This window comes from Aotus nancymaae, unplaced genomic scaffold (genome assembly GCF_030222135.1).
Source record: "Aotus nancymaae isolate 86718 unplaced genomic scaffold, 86718_ANA_hifiasm-v0.15.2.pri h1tg000006l, whole genome shotgun sequence".
Classification (NCBI taxonomy): Eukaryota; Metazoa; Chordata; class Mammalia; order Primates; family Aotidae; genus Aotus; species Aotus nancymaae.
The window spans coordinates 37,415,821-37,434,015 of NW_026988417.1; positions in this window are offsets into that span (position 1 = coordinate 37,415,821).

Here is an 18,195-nt window from a genome sequence, read left to right on the forward strand (position 1 = left end):
TGATTCAGTTGACAGTTGCCAAGGTGATGGCCTTTTAAAGATACTTTGTTTATGGAGAAGAGTTGAAGAATAAGCACTTTTCACTTGAGACTTTCTAGAAAAATGATACTTGAATTTGCCATATATGCCACTCCAGGTCAAATTTTAAAGAGAACAAATAGATGTTGTGAGGCTTAATTAAATTAAGAACAAATGTACTCTGTGTACAAAAGTTTTCCAGTTTCCTAGCCGGTGTCTATTTTTCAGATCTGTACTTTCTGACTGTTTAAGCTATGAAACGCAGAGCTCATAGTTGCCTATAAGATTTAAAGAAATCTACTTCTTATTACATGGCTCAAGGAGTAGATATAAGTAGTCAAAATTGTCACATAAAGAGAAAATTTTAAAAACAATTTGTTTTAATTTACTCGAAATGCACTGACCCACTCACCGCCTACCAGATGAATTAGTGTTATGTTTGCACAGATGTTTACCACCTATTACTGTTGTTGTTATTGTTATTGTTATTATTAAAGAAATCACTGCAAATGATAGGAAGCATCCAGAAGGATAAACCTAAATCTACTATTCTGAGTAGAACCAGTTGCCCTACATTCAACCTTCCTAAGCTGCTACATTCCATGAGGAAAATGCTCACCACCCAATTCCCACCTTCCCACCTCTAAAGCTAGTAGTATGAAGTCAACGAACAGAGCTTTTCAATTCATTTATGCTCAGGCATAGGAATGTGATGTAATGGGACCCAGTGGGAATACTGCAAGGACTTCTGAGTCGATTTTCCTCCTTTGTAAAAGAAGACACAAGACAGAGCCATTCCATTTTTCTCCTCTGGATTCTATCATCTGTCAGTAAAGCCTGAAACTGTCATGGACATCTTGTTAAAATGTGGACAAAAGCCAACATACTGGATATGACAGAGTGGAAAGTGAAATTAAAAAAAAAAAACAAAAAACCCTAGGACCGTGATGGCATTGCTAAGCAGCTGAAGTAACCCTGGAATCGCTTTTCCTCCAAATGTTGTATTTCAAGAGATACATAACGTGTTTTCATCATTTAAACAACTTGGAGTTATTTTCTGTTACTTAACCAAAAGCAACCCAACTGATTGTGACGTGTTGCAAAAATGGCCACCATTCTTCTCTCCCTGTATCTATAGCCTATGCAATGCAACTCTGCCTCTCCTTTCAAGAGGCAATTTATTCATCCCTTCAATCTGGGTGAGGCTTGTGACCTGCGTGTGTTAACAGAATTTGGCAGAAGTAACTGAAAAATTCAGTACCTGGGCTTCAAGAGGCTTTGCATCGTTCTTTTTCCACTTGTGGACTCCGAATGCCATTAAATAAAGAAGACGAGGTTAGACTGTGGAGGAAGAGAGATCCTGTGGAGAGTGACCCAGTTTTCCCAGCTGTCTCTGCTGAGCTGCAAACCACCAAACCCTAATCAACTTATCAGCTGATCGGAGATACGTAAGTGAATTCAGCCACGATCAGCCAAGCCAGCCCAGACCAGAACTGCCCAAGAATCCCAGCCCAATTGCTAAACTACAGAATTAAGAATTAAATAAGTGGTTGTTATTTTAAACCACAGTGTTGTGGGATTACTTATGACATAGCAAAAGATAATTGATACATAGATAAAAGTAAAAATCTAGGTTATTGCTAAGCACAACTTCCCTTAACTGCATGTTTTATTATATAATCATTGAGTATATATTTATCTTGGAATTGGAAATAGATACATATATGTACTGCCAAAATTTAATCATTAAATATATAGTACAGGTGAGACTCTTGCACAGGTATGGAAATGGAACAATTGAAGGCAATAATGGTGTCCTCTCATCATTTCCTGTTTTTGACCTGTTGTAAAGTTGTCCCTATTAATGGGAGAGAGGAGAGAATAGAAAGGAAGGATGGCTAGTATAAAACTGTGCACAATCTGAAACCATTTATATTTGGCATCAGAATGCCATATTTTTGTGCGTTCACGAACCCAATCTCTTCTTCTGTCCTTGGACTGGCATTGAGGGTAAATTGCATTTTCCATGCACTCAGTAATCAACTGCAGAATACCCAGCTTAGAAATCTTCTGAGAGGTAGGGACATGCAACCTGCAGTCAAATTAATTATAAAAATTTTAGAGCAGAAAGCCTCAGAAAATGCCTAGTTCAATTTCCCTACTCCCTAACTCAATGCAGTCATCTTCTTCGTAACATTGGTTCCATTCAGCAATCATTTATGGCATATATCTTATGTGCAAGTGACTATGCAGCAGGGAATTCAATAAGAGTAATGAACATCCCTGCCTTCAAGGAGATTACCATTCAGTAGGGAAGGTAAAAGACTTCCATAAATAATATCCCAAAGCAAACGGCTAAGGAGACCCAAATACTAGACCTAAATACTAGGAGTTCAAGGGAAGAGAGGTCTCTCCTATAATGGAAATAGGAAAGAGGTAGCATTGGAAATGGGCCTTTAAGGATGGATATGGGCTGGGCACAGTGGCTCCCACCTGTAGTCCTAGCACTTTGGGAGTCCAAGGCAGGCACTTCACCTGAGGTCAGGAGTTCAAGACTGGCCTGGGCCAAGATGGTGAAACCCCATCTCTATAAAAATATAAAAATTAGCCGGCTGTAGGGGAGCATGTCTGTGGCCCCAGCTACTTGAGAAGTTGAGTTGGGAGAACTGCTTGAATCCAGGAGACAGAGGTTGCAGTGAGTTGAGATGGGATGGATATGCATTTAATACTTGATAGTAAAGAGGGAGGAGAAAGTTCCAGATGGAGGAATTATGAGCATAGTATGTAGAGAGAAAAGAATAGACCGGTGTGTCAGGAGTATCAAATGCAGATAATAATCTTTAAGCATTTATTATATGAGCATTCTGGATTTTAACCTTCCACACTTGTTCCTCTCCTGTCTTCTTCATGTAAGTAAAAGGCCTATCCCTTCACCTAGCTGCTCCAGCCCAAACCTAGGAGGCTTGATTTCCTCACGTCCCTCAAACCCCATATCCAAACCATTATGAAGCCCAATCAACTCTAACCACCAAGATATGTCTCCCCACTGCTATCCCCACCAGCTGAGTGTAATCCATCTTCTTCCACAGTATCCTCTAACTTGCCCTGCTTCCCCCACTCTCTACCTCTTCCAGTGTAGTCCTCACACAGCAGCCTGAGCAAGCTTCATAAAATGTACATCAGGTCCTGTCACTCCCTCCACTGGAGGGGAGCCTCTGATGGTTTCCTGTCACGACGCATCGTCTGTTCTCACCCATTATGACTTTCTCACTTGCCCACTATGCCTTGGCCACACTGACCTGTAACTCCTCTTCAGCTGTCCCCTCTTAAAGGTCTTTGTAGTCTCCATCCCCCCCATCTGGAGTGCAGATCCATGGCTTGTCCTCTCATTTCATTCAAACATCTTCTCAAATGTCATCTTCCCAGAGATGCCTTCCCTGACCATCTAAGAGAGCCCCCGTCTCCATCGTTCCCTTTATCCTGCTTCATCTTTTATTTTTCTAATCTCCCAAGGCTCTGTCATCCATATCCTGCTTCATCTTCTTCCTAGTGCTTTTCATTACCTGAAATTACATTTTATATTTGTTTGTTCACTTCTTATCTGCATTAGTATTAGTTTTCTGTTGCCGCTGCAAAAAATTATCACAAACGTAGTGGCTTAAACAACACAAATGTATTGTCTTACACTTCTGGGGATCAGAAGTCTGAGATGGGTCTTGATGGGTCTCACTAGAATCAAGATTTCAGTAGGACTATGTTCCTTCTCAGGGCTTCAGGGGAAAATTCATTTCCTTTCCTTTTCAGTCTTTTTTTTTTTTTTTTTTTGAGATGGAGTTTGGCTCTATCACCCAGGCTGGAGTGCAGTGGTGCAATCTTAGCCCACTACAACCTCCACCTCCCAGATTCAAGCAATTCTCCTGCCTCAGCCTTCCGAGTAGCTGGAATTACAGGCACATGCCACCATGCCTGGCTAATTTTTTGAATTTTTTTTTTAGTAGAAACATGGTTTCACCATATTAGCCAGGATAGTCTCTGTCTCCTGACCTCGTGATCTGCCCACCTCGGCCACCCAAAGTGCTGGGATTACAGGTGTGAGCCACCGCACCCCCTTTTTTTAAAATTTAGACAGAGTCTTGCTCTGTCACCCAGGCTGGAGTGCAGTGGCACGATCTCAGCTCACTGCAACCTCCGCCTCCCAAATTCAAGCAATTCCTCTGTCTCAGCCTCTGAGTGCCTGGAACTATAGGTGCATGCCACCACACCTGGCTAATTTTATTGTATTTTTTTTAGTAGACAGGGTTTCACTATATTAGTCAGGCTGGTCTCGAACTCCTGACCTCAGATGATCCACCCTCTTCGGCCTCCCAAAGTGCTGGGATTACAGGCATGAGCCACTACGCCTGGCCTCCTTTTCAGTCTTAGAGAAAAAGATTCTACATTCCTTGGCTTGAATCCTTCCTCCATCCTCAAAGTCAGCAGCAGCAGGTTGAGTCCTCCTCAAATTGTATCACTCCAACACTCACTCTCCTGTCTCCCTCTTCCTTCTTTTCAGGACCCTTGTGATTCCATTGGGTCCACCTGGATAATCCAGGCTACTATCTCTATTGCAAAAATCACCTGATGAGCAACCTTAATTCCATCTGCAACCTTGACTCCCCCTTGCCATGTAACCTACCATGTCCATAGGTTTTGGAGACTAGAACATGGACATCTTTGTGGGGTGGTATTATTCTACCTACTACCTACCCCATAAGCACTAGAAGGTAAGTTTCATGAGGGGCAAAACTGGGTCTCCTTCATCATTTTCCCAGGCCTGGCACATAGCAATCTATATTACTCCATATATATTAGTTAACTAAATTCTTGAATGCAACCTACTGTTCCAAGAGCTTTACATGTATTATCCCAATTCCATCTTCACAACTATTCTGTGAAGTAAGAACAATTTTAATCCCCATTTACATCTGAGGAAATAGAAGCACAGAGAAATTAAGTAACTTGCCTAAGGTCACATAGTTAGCAAGTGCCAGAGTCAGGGCACAAATGGAAGCACACAGACTCCACGGCCTGTTGCTCTTGACCACTGTGCTATGTCCTCCTCATCGGGGAGTCAAGGAAAAAGTAGCACCTTCCTTGAATGAACTTTGGCCTGACTAGTAAGCACCAGTTGGGAGAATGGCATTCTCTCTCACACACGCCTATTCAGTCTCCGTCTAGATACTGCTGATAGAGACAAACTCACTCTTTGAGGAGGAAGCTAACTTCAGTCTTTCAGCCAGGTCTGGTTTTGGTCCAGCTAACCACAGCCACCCACACATTCCTGAGGATACTTACAAGCTGAATACAAACTCATTTTTCCTGAGCAGGCCTTCCGCACAGAATCTTTCTCTGCTTTCTCTGATAAAATGGGCTGGGCGTTGAAGGAACTGTGGGACCCTACCACCACCTTCACTTCGATGCTAGATCAGAGCCAGCCTCAGCAATCAACTTATATGGGCTTTCTCCTGGATTCCACTCTGCTCTCACTCAAAGACCAAAAATCTCTACTATACACACAACATCCCTTGCTCCAAAACTCAGCACCCAGAACAGCCTCAGAGGGGGGAGAGTAAATGAGTGACTTTCATAACCATTTCCTCTCATTCCTCCCCAACATTTTCAGCTCCTAAGCCAGGAGATGGGGTTGATAAGGCGTTGTTCTAAGACAACCCCATTGAGTGTTTGATGAATACCAGAGCCCCTCCCTCAGGAGGGTGGAAAGGAGAATGGAGAGTGGGTGGCCAATAGACAGTATTATTCTTTTTCTGGCCAATAATCCAAAAATTGATAATTCCCACAATCATAATCAAGTTAGTAATCCATGTGTAATTTGGCAATAGGCTTGCTAGTCAACCAAAGACTTAAATTGTGTGTGGGATTTTTAAAGGAAAATTTACTTAGTCATTTTAATAAGAATATTCCTTGTAGACAAATTTTTCAAAGAAGACCAATAAGACTAAGGTCAAAATATTATCTCCAGGTCTGTGTCATAAAAGCTGTCCAGAATACATTATCTCCCTTTTGATCCAGTTACCTTACCCACACATCCACATATTCTCTCTCTCTCTTTCTCTCTGTCTGCTATACACACAAATATACACATACACAGTCAGCCACCTCAACCACACACATGCATTCAATCATATAGACACTCATGCACTTCCTCCTGGTGTTTCCCAGTTACCCTGGAGTTCTCCTGGCCCTTCTGGATGCTGTCCCATTCTTCACCTGCAGATTTCACTCCACTTGCATAATGACAGCACTGGAGTTGCTGAGAGCCAGCCAAGGAGTATGCGTATCATTCCCTACGCATAAGTTGGTTTCTCGGCTCCACCACTTACTATCTACATGACTTCAGGCAAATTAACTTCTCTGAGCCTCTTCTTCTGTGTCTGAAATTGGCAGAGTCATACCTATCTCATGCTAAATATTGAGTATCACCTATGTAACCATCATTGTTCAGGTGCTGGGGGTACATCAATAAAAAAAGATGAAATTCCTGCTCTTGGGAAGCTTATCTTCTAATGGGGATGAAATGGGTCTCTATTAAAAAAATGGTTTCAGATAAATACTATTAAAATTAGAACACAGTAATATGAAATGCAGGGGAAAGATGCGGTAGGCAGCTTCAAAGATGGCCACTAACAATCCTCACCTCCTGTTATCCATCCCCTTGTGTGTTCCTCTTCACATTGAGTAGACTGACCCAGGTAACCAACAGGATATTGTGGCAATGGTACGATGTTATATCCAAGGACAAGTCATGAAAGACACTGCAGCTACCAAATCACTCTCTTGGATCACTCATTCTGGGGGAAACCAACAGCCACGTTGAGAGAACACTCAAATAATCTAACAGACAGTCCTAGGGTGAGGTGGTGATGAATGAAGCCTCTTGCCCATAGCCAGCACCAACCTTGCCAATGGCCAGAGTCAACCTACTATGTTGAAAGTGACACTCTAACCCTGGTCAAGGCTTCAGAAGAAGATTGTAGCCTGCAAAATTATAAAAGATGTCAAGCCAGAACCACCCAGCCATAGAACTATGAGACTATAAATTTTATTATTGTTTTAAGCCATGAAGAGTTGGTAATTTGTTACACAGCAATAGATAATGCATACAGGGAGCTTAGAATAGGTAAGGGAAGGCTTCAGTAAGCTTCATTAAGCTTGGGTTATTGTAAGGATTAACTAAACAAGTATAAAAAGTGCTTAGCAAAGTGTCAGGTTTAGTCCGTGCATAGTAAACCTCAGCTATGGTAATTTTTATTCTTTGTGGTAAAATTAATCTTCATCCAACACCCTTATATTGCAGATGAGGACCTTGGGATCTAGAGAACTTCAGATATTTGCCCATATCCTACAAAGCAAGTATCAGTCAAGCTAAATTGGAGGCTAGGTCTCCTAGCTTCTCCTAGGCCCAAGCCAAACTTCCTTTTTTTTTTTTTTTTTTTTTTCAGTTTTTTTTGAGACAAAGTCTCACTCTGTCACCAGGCTGGAATGCAGTGGCACAATCTCGGCTCACTGCAATCTCCGCCTCCCAGGTTCAAGTGATTCTCCTCCCTCAACCTCCCAAGTAGCTGGGACTACAGGTGTGCACCAACACGCCCAGCTAATTTTTGTATTTTTAGTAGAGACGGGGTTTCATCATGTTGGCCAGGATGGTCTCGATCTCTTGACCTTGTGTGATTCATCCACCTCGGCCTCCCAAAGTGCTGGGATTACAGGCCATGCTTCTTTCTTCTTCTATACTCTGTTGCTTCCCTCCTTGCATAAAAAGCTGCTGGAATGAGAATCTGACAGATCTGCACAGAGATTCAGACTCCACTGAGTCTTCTCGGTATGCTTAGACATGGAGACAGAGCAAGGGACAGAGAGAACATGGGTGTGGTGTATGTGGGACCGGTGACTCCACAGCTGCCCACAAGGACTTCTTCAGAAACCAGTAGCCATGGCCAGGTGAACATTCTGGATTTCCGTGGAATGCTCTCTTCCTTGCTAATTGCTGTTAGGAACTCAATAGCTGTTTTTAATATTTTGATGCTAATCACCTGAAGGGCCATGGAGAGAAGGAAGAGAGAAAGGCGGAGTGCCTGCAAAGCTTAGGAGCCTATCTGTGCCTCGGCTCCAAAGAGCTTAGCACAGACTGGTTCCAATGAGCTGCTGTCCTCATTCTTCTGTGGGGTCAAGGATGTGGCCAGCTTTCCTCTCCTGGTGGCCGACACACCCATTCTCTCCCTGGGCGTTCTGTCCTTCCCTCCACCCCCACGACCAGCTGCGGAGTTGCACATGACCCATGTCCCTCCCTCCTTCCTTACATCCTCTCAAAGATGAGCTCACAGGCTCTGCTTGTTATAAGAGATTCATTGCTAGTCACTATAGAGAAACAGACAACAGACAATGAAAATAACCGAAGTAGGAGAAATTACAAAACAGTAGAATCTTTTTATGTGACCAAGCCACTCCCTTACTTAAAACCTCTGGGTCACCCTGCATCCCTACAGAGCAAATACAAAGCTCTTTAAAGAGACAGAGAATGTTTTTGAGATCTTGCCTGAGTTCAAATCCTTACTCTGTGCTCGCCAGCTGTGCGCCCATGAACAAGTTATTTAATCATTTTGTGCCTCATTTTCTTCTAATGTAAAAAGGTAATAATAATACAGGGTTGCTGTTAGAATTATTTAAATGAGTTAACACAGAGAAAACCTTAGATCCACATCTGGCCTATATTAAGTGTTCAATAAATGGCATCTGTCCCGATGATGAAGATGATGATGATGACACCTCTTCAAACTTATCCATTACTTTTTGCTTTCACCTGCTTGAAAAGCCCTCACATATGTACCAGGCTGTTCATCACCTCCATGTTTTCTTGTTCTGTTTTCCTGTACCTAGACAGCCTTCACCTTCCCTCAAGCTTGGTTTGCATCTAGGTCTTTAGAGATGTGAAGTTTGCTACTCTAGCCAACCTTCTTTGGAAAGCATTCAGTGCCTATCCCATCATCACCACAGGATGGCTCGGGGACCCCTCGTCTGTGCTCCTGTAGCATCCTATGCGTTTCTCCATCATTATCTAAGAATACGTGTGTGTGTTGAATGATCTATTAGCTGTGTCACAACCTACCCCAATACCTACTGGGTTCAGACAACAACCATTTTATTTGTTCACAATTCTGTGGATCAAGAATTTAGGCAAAGCTTGGCTGGTCAGTTCTTCTGCCCCACAAGGCATTGGCTGAGGTTCATTCACTGAGCTGCACTGAGCTAGAGCAATGCCATTCTAGGTCCATGAAGGGTTGGTTCACTTACACGCCCAGTGCCTCAGTGTCCTTCTCACACTTCCACTCCACGTGGCTAGTTTGGGCTTCCTCACAGCATGGTGGCCTCCCTGTAAGTCAGGCTCCTGACAGGGTGACAAATGCTCCTTATAAGCAGCATTTTTAGATGTGACGGAAGCAGAAGCTGTAGATCTCTGCAGGCCCAACCTCAGAAGTTGTACATTTCTTCCACCACATTCTATTGGTCAAAGCTAGTGAGAGAGAGGGTCAGTCCAAATTCAAGGGAAGGAATAGGGAGAACGTGTGGCCATCTTGAAACCACCGCCACAGGTTCACTTCCTGTAAAGATTCTGAGCTCTTTGAAGGCAAAGACAGTGCCTGGTATGGAGTAGGTGCTTAACAAGTTGTTGTTGAACTAAACTCCCACACAAACACAGGAAAGCTCTAGAGGAGGATGAGACATTCTAACAAAACCCCCGAGGAAGCTCCTCTGGGAGCTGCCAAAGCCTCCCCGCCCACAACCTCTGCTTCTTGTCAAATCCATCTTCAGTTCATTCCTGGCACAACAAGGTGTGCAAGCAATGCCAAAGTCACTAGTTAAATACCAGTGTCTCTAACTGGCTTTAACACGGATAAAGGACAGAAGCGAAAGAAGTGAGTGCAGTTGGAATGTTCTACAGGCCTATCTAAAGAACGGATAAAACGTGAAGTGCATTTGTATAAACATTTCCACTCCAGCGCTGTGCAGGTCAAGAGCATCCCCAACCAAGAGGACTTTCAAGTCTCCTTATTTGGGAAAAACCCTCCCCTAGCCTCATGCAGTAAAAGCCAGTGGCTAGACCACGAGACTCACTCCTGAATTCCCTAAAGAAAGTCCTGTTGTTTTTGCCTATGGCTCATGGCAGCAACCCGAGATTATTGCAAGAATCCAAACCTCCCAAGACCAGGCGCCGAGGGCAGAGTCATGGGAGGTGAGGGCGTGAGGGTGAGTCAGCTCAGACCACCAGCAATTGTCTGCAGAGAGAATGTCCAGGCCTTGTCTAAGCCAGCATTGGCACAGGCACTTAATTTTTAATGAGCAAACCATTGGAAGAAAAACAAATACAACTTTAAACTATCTGAGTAACCAGGTTGGCTTCTTTGTTCATCTTAGTGTCCACATGTCCTTGGCAATGAGTTGGATTGAGTTCGTTCCTAAGCTGGGATCTCAAACAGCTAGAAGCACCAGGAGCAAACGTCTGCAGACAAAGCCCACCCGACACCCAACAGGGGTGGGGAAGCAGCCGTCCTTCCCTTGCTGTCACTGGGGACAACTTGACAGAGTCGGGCCGGCCTGAAGAGAATCACCTACATAAGTTACAAGTGTTCCAGATGCATGAAAAAGTGACCCATTTAGCAACTCTCTGGAATCCTGAGAGTGAAACGAATTGCCCAAGTCCCCATGTTGTCTTGTTATGAGGCAACCAAGGGCGTAGAAGACACAGCAGGGAGCAGGGAAGACTGCAAACCCCTTCCCTTCACACGGCAAGCTGGCAGAATCCTGGGAAGACACTGCAGGGAGCAGGAAAGACTGCAAACCCCTTCCCTTCACACTGCAAGCTGGTAGAATCCTGGGAAGACACCGCAGGGAGCAGGAAAGACTGCAAACCCCTTCCCTTCACACTGCAAGCTGGCAGAATCCTGGGAAGACACTGCAGGGAGCAGGAAAGACTGCAAACCCCTTCCCTTCACACTGCAAGCTGGTAGAATCCTGGGAAGACACCGCAGGGAGCAGGAAAGACTGCAAACCCCTTCCCTTCACACTGCAAGCTGGCAGAATCCTGGGAAGACACTGCAGGGAGCAGGAAAGACTGCAAACCCCTTCCCTTCACACTGCAAGCTGGTAGAATCCTGGGAAGACACTGCAAGGAGCAGGAAAGACTGCAAACCCCTTCCCTTCACACTGCAAGCTGGTAGAATCCTGGCAGCGGTGACAAGGGTGCGGAGGGTATGTGGGCTGCCTCCATATTCCCCAGGCTCCCACGTTCCTTCTTCAGTGCTCTTCATTTCCCCTCAAAACTAAGTTATAAACTAAGAGTCTCATGCCACACACCCGTGTTTGCAACCAACAGATACCTAGTTGAGCACATTCCACATACCAGGCCCCGATCCAGGTCCTGGAGATAGCAAAGAACCTAAGAGATGAAGTGTCTGTTATATTGAAATTTTCCAACAGGCAAATAAAAAGGCAATTTCAGATCAGGACAGGTGATGGGAACAGAATAAACTAGGAGAGTGGGAAGCATGAGAGAGAATGGCTTCTACAGGTAGAGAACACCTCTCTGGGAAAGTGACCATTAGAGCTGGGCCTTCGAGATGACACAAAGAGAGCCATAATCTAAGAGAGAAGAGGTTCAGGCAGAAAGAGTAGCAAATGCAAACAAGCAGAGATAAGCCTGGTGTCTTTAAGGAGCAGAACAAAGGCCAAAGTGAATATAAGAAGCGCAGTGTGAGACAAAGCAGGGCAACATCGTGCAGGACCTCATATGTTACAGTAAGGAATTTGGACTGATTTTGCTCCATATTTTACCTAAACATTGCTATTCCTTTTTTTTTTTTTTTTTTTTTTTTGAGACAGAGTCTCACTCTGTTGCTCAGGCAGGAGTACAATGACATAATCTTGGTTCACTGTAACCTCTGCCTCCCAGGTTCAAATGATTCTCCTGTCTCAGCCTCCCAAGTAGCTGGGATTACAGGTACGCACCACCACGCCCAGATAATTTTTTGTATTTTTAGTAGAGACGGGGTTTTGCTATGTTGGCCTCGGCTGGTCTCGAACTCCTGACCTCAGGTGATCCACCCAGTTAAGTCTCCCAAAGTGCTGGGATTACAGGCATGAGTCACCACGCCTGGCCTACTACTCTTAATTCTTTAGCACTGGGGAGTTTCATTTATCAGAGACTATGATGTTGTAAAGCAGTGGTCCACAAAATGTGGTCTTCAGACCAGCAACATCAGCACCACTTGGGACTTGGTTAAAAACACGAACTCTCAGGTTCCACCATGGACCTGTTGAATGAAACACTCAGGAGGTGGGGGCTGGGCAACCCACCTTCATAAGCCCTCCATGTGATTCTGATTCATGGTGAAGTTTGAGAACCACTGTTCCAGAGAAAAGGATTTCCTAGACTGTGGAAACATCCTTTAACACAAATACATTGTTCAGGAAGACAAAGATATGTGTATTCTATATTTTAATGTGGTTTCTCTGTAAAAGAATGGAAATAAACAGTATAGTATATAAATTCTGACGGGCCTTTGCTGAATAACTTATGACCCCCTTCCCGGCCCCACGTGGCCTGTGAAACAATGAGGCTCTTAGTATCGAGGAAAGCCGACAAAGTTACTTGCCCCTAAACATAATGGCCCAAGGTAACTATTCTTTTGGGGTTTAGAAGCTTCCTTTTTTAGCTGCTCTGTAGCAATCTTTGTTCTTTTTTTTTTTTCCTTTTCTTTTTTTTTAATTGAGATGAAGTCTTGCCCTGTTAACCAGCCTGGAATGCAATGGTGCCGTCTCGGCTCACTGCAACCTCTGACTCCCAGGTTCAAGCGATTCTCCTGCCTCAGCCTTCCAAGTAGCTGGAATCACAGGCATCCACCACCACGCCCAGCTAATTCTTTGTATCTTCATTAGAGACAGGGTTTCACCATGTTGGCCAGGCTGGTCTTGAACTCCTGACCTCATGATCCACCTGCCTTGGCCTCCCAAAGTGCTGAGATTACAGGTGTGAGCCACCACACCCAGCTCTCTTTGTTCTTAAGCATTCATTTTACTTAATAATAAATATAATAAAAATTAATGTAGCTCTATATGAAGTAGTTACTAAATATCGGAGAAGTTGCTTCAATAGCACTGTAAGTAAATATTATTACCATTTTGAGGAAACAAAAGAGGCTCCAAGAGATGAAGTCACATGTTCAAGTACACACCTAGTAAGGGACAATGCTAGTATTCAAACCCAACTGTATTACGTGTCTATTGCCGAGTAACAAATGACTCCAAACTAAGTCGCTAAAAGAGCAAACATCTGTTACATAGTTGCTAAGTGTCAGGGATCCAGAGGGGCTTAACTTTGTGGTTCTGTCTCAGGGTCTCTCGTGAGGTTGATGTCAAGCTGCAGTCATCTGAAGGGCTAGAATTAGATCTTCAAACTCGTTCATGCAGCTGTAGGCAGGAGGCTTCAGATCCTTGACAAATAGGCTTCTTCATAGAGCAGCTCATGACATGGCAACTGGCCTCCTCCAGAGCAGGTGATAGAAGAAAGAGAGACAGCAATCACACTGGAAGCAACAGTGCCTTTTATAAGCCCATGTTCTATGTAACATGCCATCCCTCCTGCTGTACTCTTTCAGTCATGGAGACCAATCCTACTATAGTGTGAGAGGGAACTACACAAACGGATGAATATCAGGAGGTGGAATCATTGGGTGCCATCCCAGAGGATGGCTACCACACCAAGTCTGCCTCACTTTGAAACATATAATCTCTTTATTTATTCCTTCAGTAAATATGGAAGGATTGGTCATTTCCAGATGCTATCCTAGACTCTGGGGATTCTTGGTAAATGAAATAAACATAATCCTTACCATCCTGGAGCTCATAATCTAATAAATAAGTAAACAAACAAATAAATATATCATAATAATTTGTGATAAGTACTATGAACAATACAAACAGAGTTCAGTGGGAGGAAAATGGGGTGAGGCATCTACAGCCATCTGATTTTTTTACAAACCTGACAAAAACAAGTAATTGGGGAAAGGATCCCCTATTTAATAAATGGTATTGGGAAAACTGGCTAGCCATGTGCAGAAACCAGAAACTGGACCCCTTCCTGACACCTTATAATAAAATTAACTCCAGATAGATTACAGACTTAAATATAAGACCTAACACCATAAAAACCCTAGAAGAAAACATAGGCAAAACCATTCAGGACATAGGCACAGGCAAGGACTTCACGACTAAAACACAAAAATCACTGGCAACAAAAGCCAAAATAGACAAATGGGATCTAATTAAACTCCAGAGCTTCTGTACAGCAAAGAAACAATCATTAGAGTGAACCAGCAACCAACAGAATGAGAAAAAATTTTTGCAATCTACCCATCTGACAAAGGGCTAATATCCAGAATCTGCAAAGAACTAAAACAGATTTACAAGAAATAAACAAACAAACCCATTCAAAAGTGGGCAAAGGACATGAACAGACACTTTTCAAAAGAAGGTATTTATGAGGTCAACAAACATATGAAAAAATGCTCATCATCACTGGTCATTAGAGAAATGCAAATCAAAACTATATTGAGATACCATCTCATGTCAGTTAGAATGGCGATCATTAAAAAATCTGGAGTCAACAGATGCTGGAGAGGATGTGGAGAAATAGGAACACTTTTACACTGTTGGTGGGAGTGCAAATTAGTTCAACCATTGTGGAAGACAGTGTGGCGATTCCTCAAGGACCTAGAAATAGAAATTCCATTTGACCCAGCAATCCCATTACTGGGTATATATCCAAAGGATTATAAATCGTTCTATTATAAAGACACATGCACACGTATGTTCACTGCAGCACTGTTTACAATAGCAAAGACCTGGAACCAACCGAACTGCCCATCAGTGATAGACTGGACAAGGAAAATGTGGCACATATACACCATGGAATACTATGCAGCCATAAAGAACAATGAGTTCGTGTCCTTTGTAGGAACATGGATGAATTTGGAAACCATCATTCTCAGCAAACTGACACAAGAATAGAAAATCAAACACTGCATGTTCTCACTCATAGGAGGGTATTGAACAATGAGAACACATGGACACAGGGAGGGGAGCATTACACACTGGGGTCTATTGGGGGGACTAGGGGAGGTACAGTGGTGGGTAGGGAGTTGGGGAGAGATAACATGGGGAGAAATGCCAGATATAGATGACGGGGATGGAGGCAGCAAACCACATTGCCATGTATGTACCTATGCAACAATCCTGCATGTTCTTCACATGTACCCCAGAACCTAAAGTGCAATAAAATATATATAAAATAAACAAATAAACAAATAAATAAATAAGAAAATGGGGTGAGGGTAGCGGGTAGAGACCTACTCATCCAAATTGGTAAAACCTAGAAAGCAACTTTCCACAGGTAACCTTAAATAATGATCACCAAGTTTTTAAGTCTAATCAATCAAAACTTTTGAGTAAGCACTCCCAAAACATCTATATTTTATTCAGTTTTAAATTTTGCATATGTATATATTTATACATATATACATACAATATAGACATTGTATACTTAATATATAGAAAACAAATGATGTATAATATATAGAAAAAGTAAAAGATGAAATTTGAAATCTAAAATATTTTAAATTTTTATAATATTAATGATGCAAAAAACTATTTTGCACTTACCTTTGAAATTTTAATTAATATTTTGATGAGAACTATGTGATTGAACATGCTTCATCAATTAAACCTCTATGAATAAAAGGTCTGATTCTACATTCATTTCTTTTGGTGCTTGATTTTTTTAGTTGTGTGTGTGTGTGTGTGTGTGTGTGTGTGTGTGTGTGTGTCTTGAGATGGAGTCTCGCTCTGTTGCCAGGCTGGAATGCAGTGGCATGATCTCTGCTCACTGCAACCTCCACCTCCCAGGTTCAAGTGATTCTTCTGCCTCAGCCTTCCAAATACCTGGGACTACAGGTGCGTGCCACCACACCTAGCTAATTTTTGTATTTTTAGTAAAGACGGGGTTTCGCCATGTTGGCCAGGATGGTCTCCATCTCTTGACCTTATGATTGGCCCACCTCAGCTTCGCAAAGTGCTGGAATTACAGGCATGAGCCACAGCGCCTGGCCTGGTGTTTGGTTTTAATACTCATCAGACATGGAAAAGATATCTCTAAAATACTTTGATTAAAACAAGAGAAGAGCTTTATTGCTCATCTCCCTAAAGTATGATGATATTTGCTTTTCAACCCTATTCGTCAATTAGATAAAGTTTCCAATAAAAATTGGCTAGTAAATTTTTATCTTCCCTAATGTCAACTACTTGTTAATACAAACTTAAAAAATTGATTCAAAGTCCCCTAGAACTGTTTATCATTTTTAAAAGGTTAAAAATTCTATTTCCAAGTATGTAGATATGAAAGTTTTTAAAGAGGCATATTCATTGCATTTTTGGCAATAAAAATCACATAACTATTGGAGATTTTCCAAAAGTCCATTTTCAAAATGCTCTACTCATAGCATGAAACGTAGTTACTTCCTCGCTTATTAAAAGATCACGTTTATCTGAATAATTTCACAATGTTTTGGCCAAATGATTTTGTTCATGGCTTTCTCTGGTAACGTAGTTAAAGAAGTACTTAGATGAGGAGCTAGGAAAATGACAACTCTGCCCTTTCTTGTTGTTCAGTTAAATTTGTATTATTAGGGAAATCTTCTGACTCAACCTCTTTTTAAAAAGTCTTTATAATTACTTATTCATTAAGCGAAATGTTTGGATAAACCTAGATTATATAGGACTTCCTGTTCTAGGAATGGAGAACTAGGTAATTCATACCATCCCTCCTACTGAGGACAATCGGCAAAACAAAATATATTTTAAGAATCTACTACAACGTGCTAGACAGCAGACAAGATGGTGCGGAATTACTGGGTTAGGATCTGGTAAAGGATAGAGACCATGGGAGTTGAGTCTGGCATGTAGGGAAGCTTTCTCTAGGGCATATGCCAATTTCTTTTTTCTTTTCTTTTTTTTTTTTTTTTTTTTTTTTTGAGACAGGTTCTCACTTTGTTGTCCAGGCTAGAGTGCAGTGCAGTGGCACGATCTCGGCTCACTGCAACCTCTGCCTTCTGGATTCAAGTGATCCTCCTGCCTCAGCCTCCTGAGCATCTGGGATTATAGTGCACCGCCACACCCAGCTAATTTTTTTGTATTTTTAGTAGAGACAGGGTTTCACCATGTTGGCCAGGCTGGTCTCGAACTCCTGACCTCAAGTGATCCACCCGCCTCAGCCTCCCAAAGTGCTGGGATTACAGATGTGAGCCACTGCACCCAGGAGTATATGCCAATTTCTAAAAGTAGGACTGAGAGACCGAGTGGCTGAGCAGGAAGTCGGTTAAAAAGTGTCTCACAGAGCTAAGGTTAAATTTGGGGCCCAGCAACACCAAGCCAGGAGAACTCTGGTGAATCTCTGCATTTGAATGGGCCACTGAAGGACAGTACCCTAAAAACAATGATAAACCAAAAGAAGGCTCCAGAAACTCAGTTTCACTGTACCTGAAATTGAATTACAGTGATCCCATAATGCTGAGGCCCCAAGTACCTAGCAGAAGTAAATATAAATTCACTTTGGAGAATGACAACATTATTATAGAATTCTAATTATGACTACAAATAATGTTTTAAGTACAAATATCTGAATATAATGAAAGAAAAAAAACAGAAAAACAAGACCACACAAATGAAAGCCAAGAAAACAGATATACATTACAATTGCTCAGAAATTAGAGTTTTTAAACTTAAAAAAAGTGTATTGATTTTAAATAATACCATACTTAATTTGTTCAGAGACAAAAGTCAACCTTGAGACTTTTGACAGAGAACTGAAAACTGTTTTTTTAAAAGAGCCAGTGAAAATGCTAGAATTAAAAAATAATAATAAAACAGATTTCACAGTTAATTACAAATAGATGAAGAGAGAATTCATAGTATAGAAGAAAATATCCAGACTACAAAGCTAAAAGACAAAGCTAAAAATAAATTATAAGAAGGTTAAGGAACCTTCTTATAATTGGAAGTGCTTTACTAGCA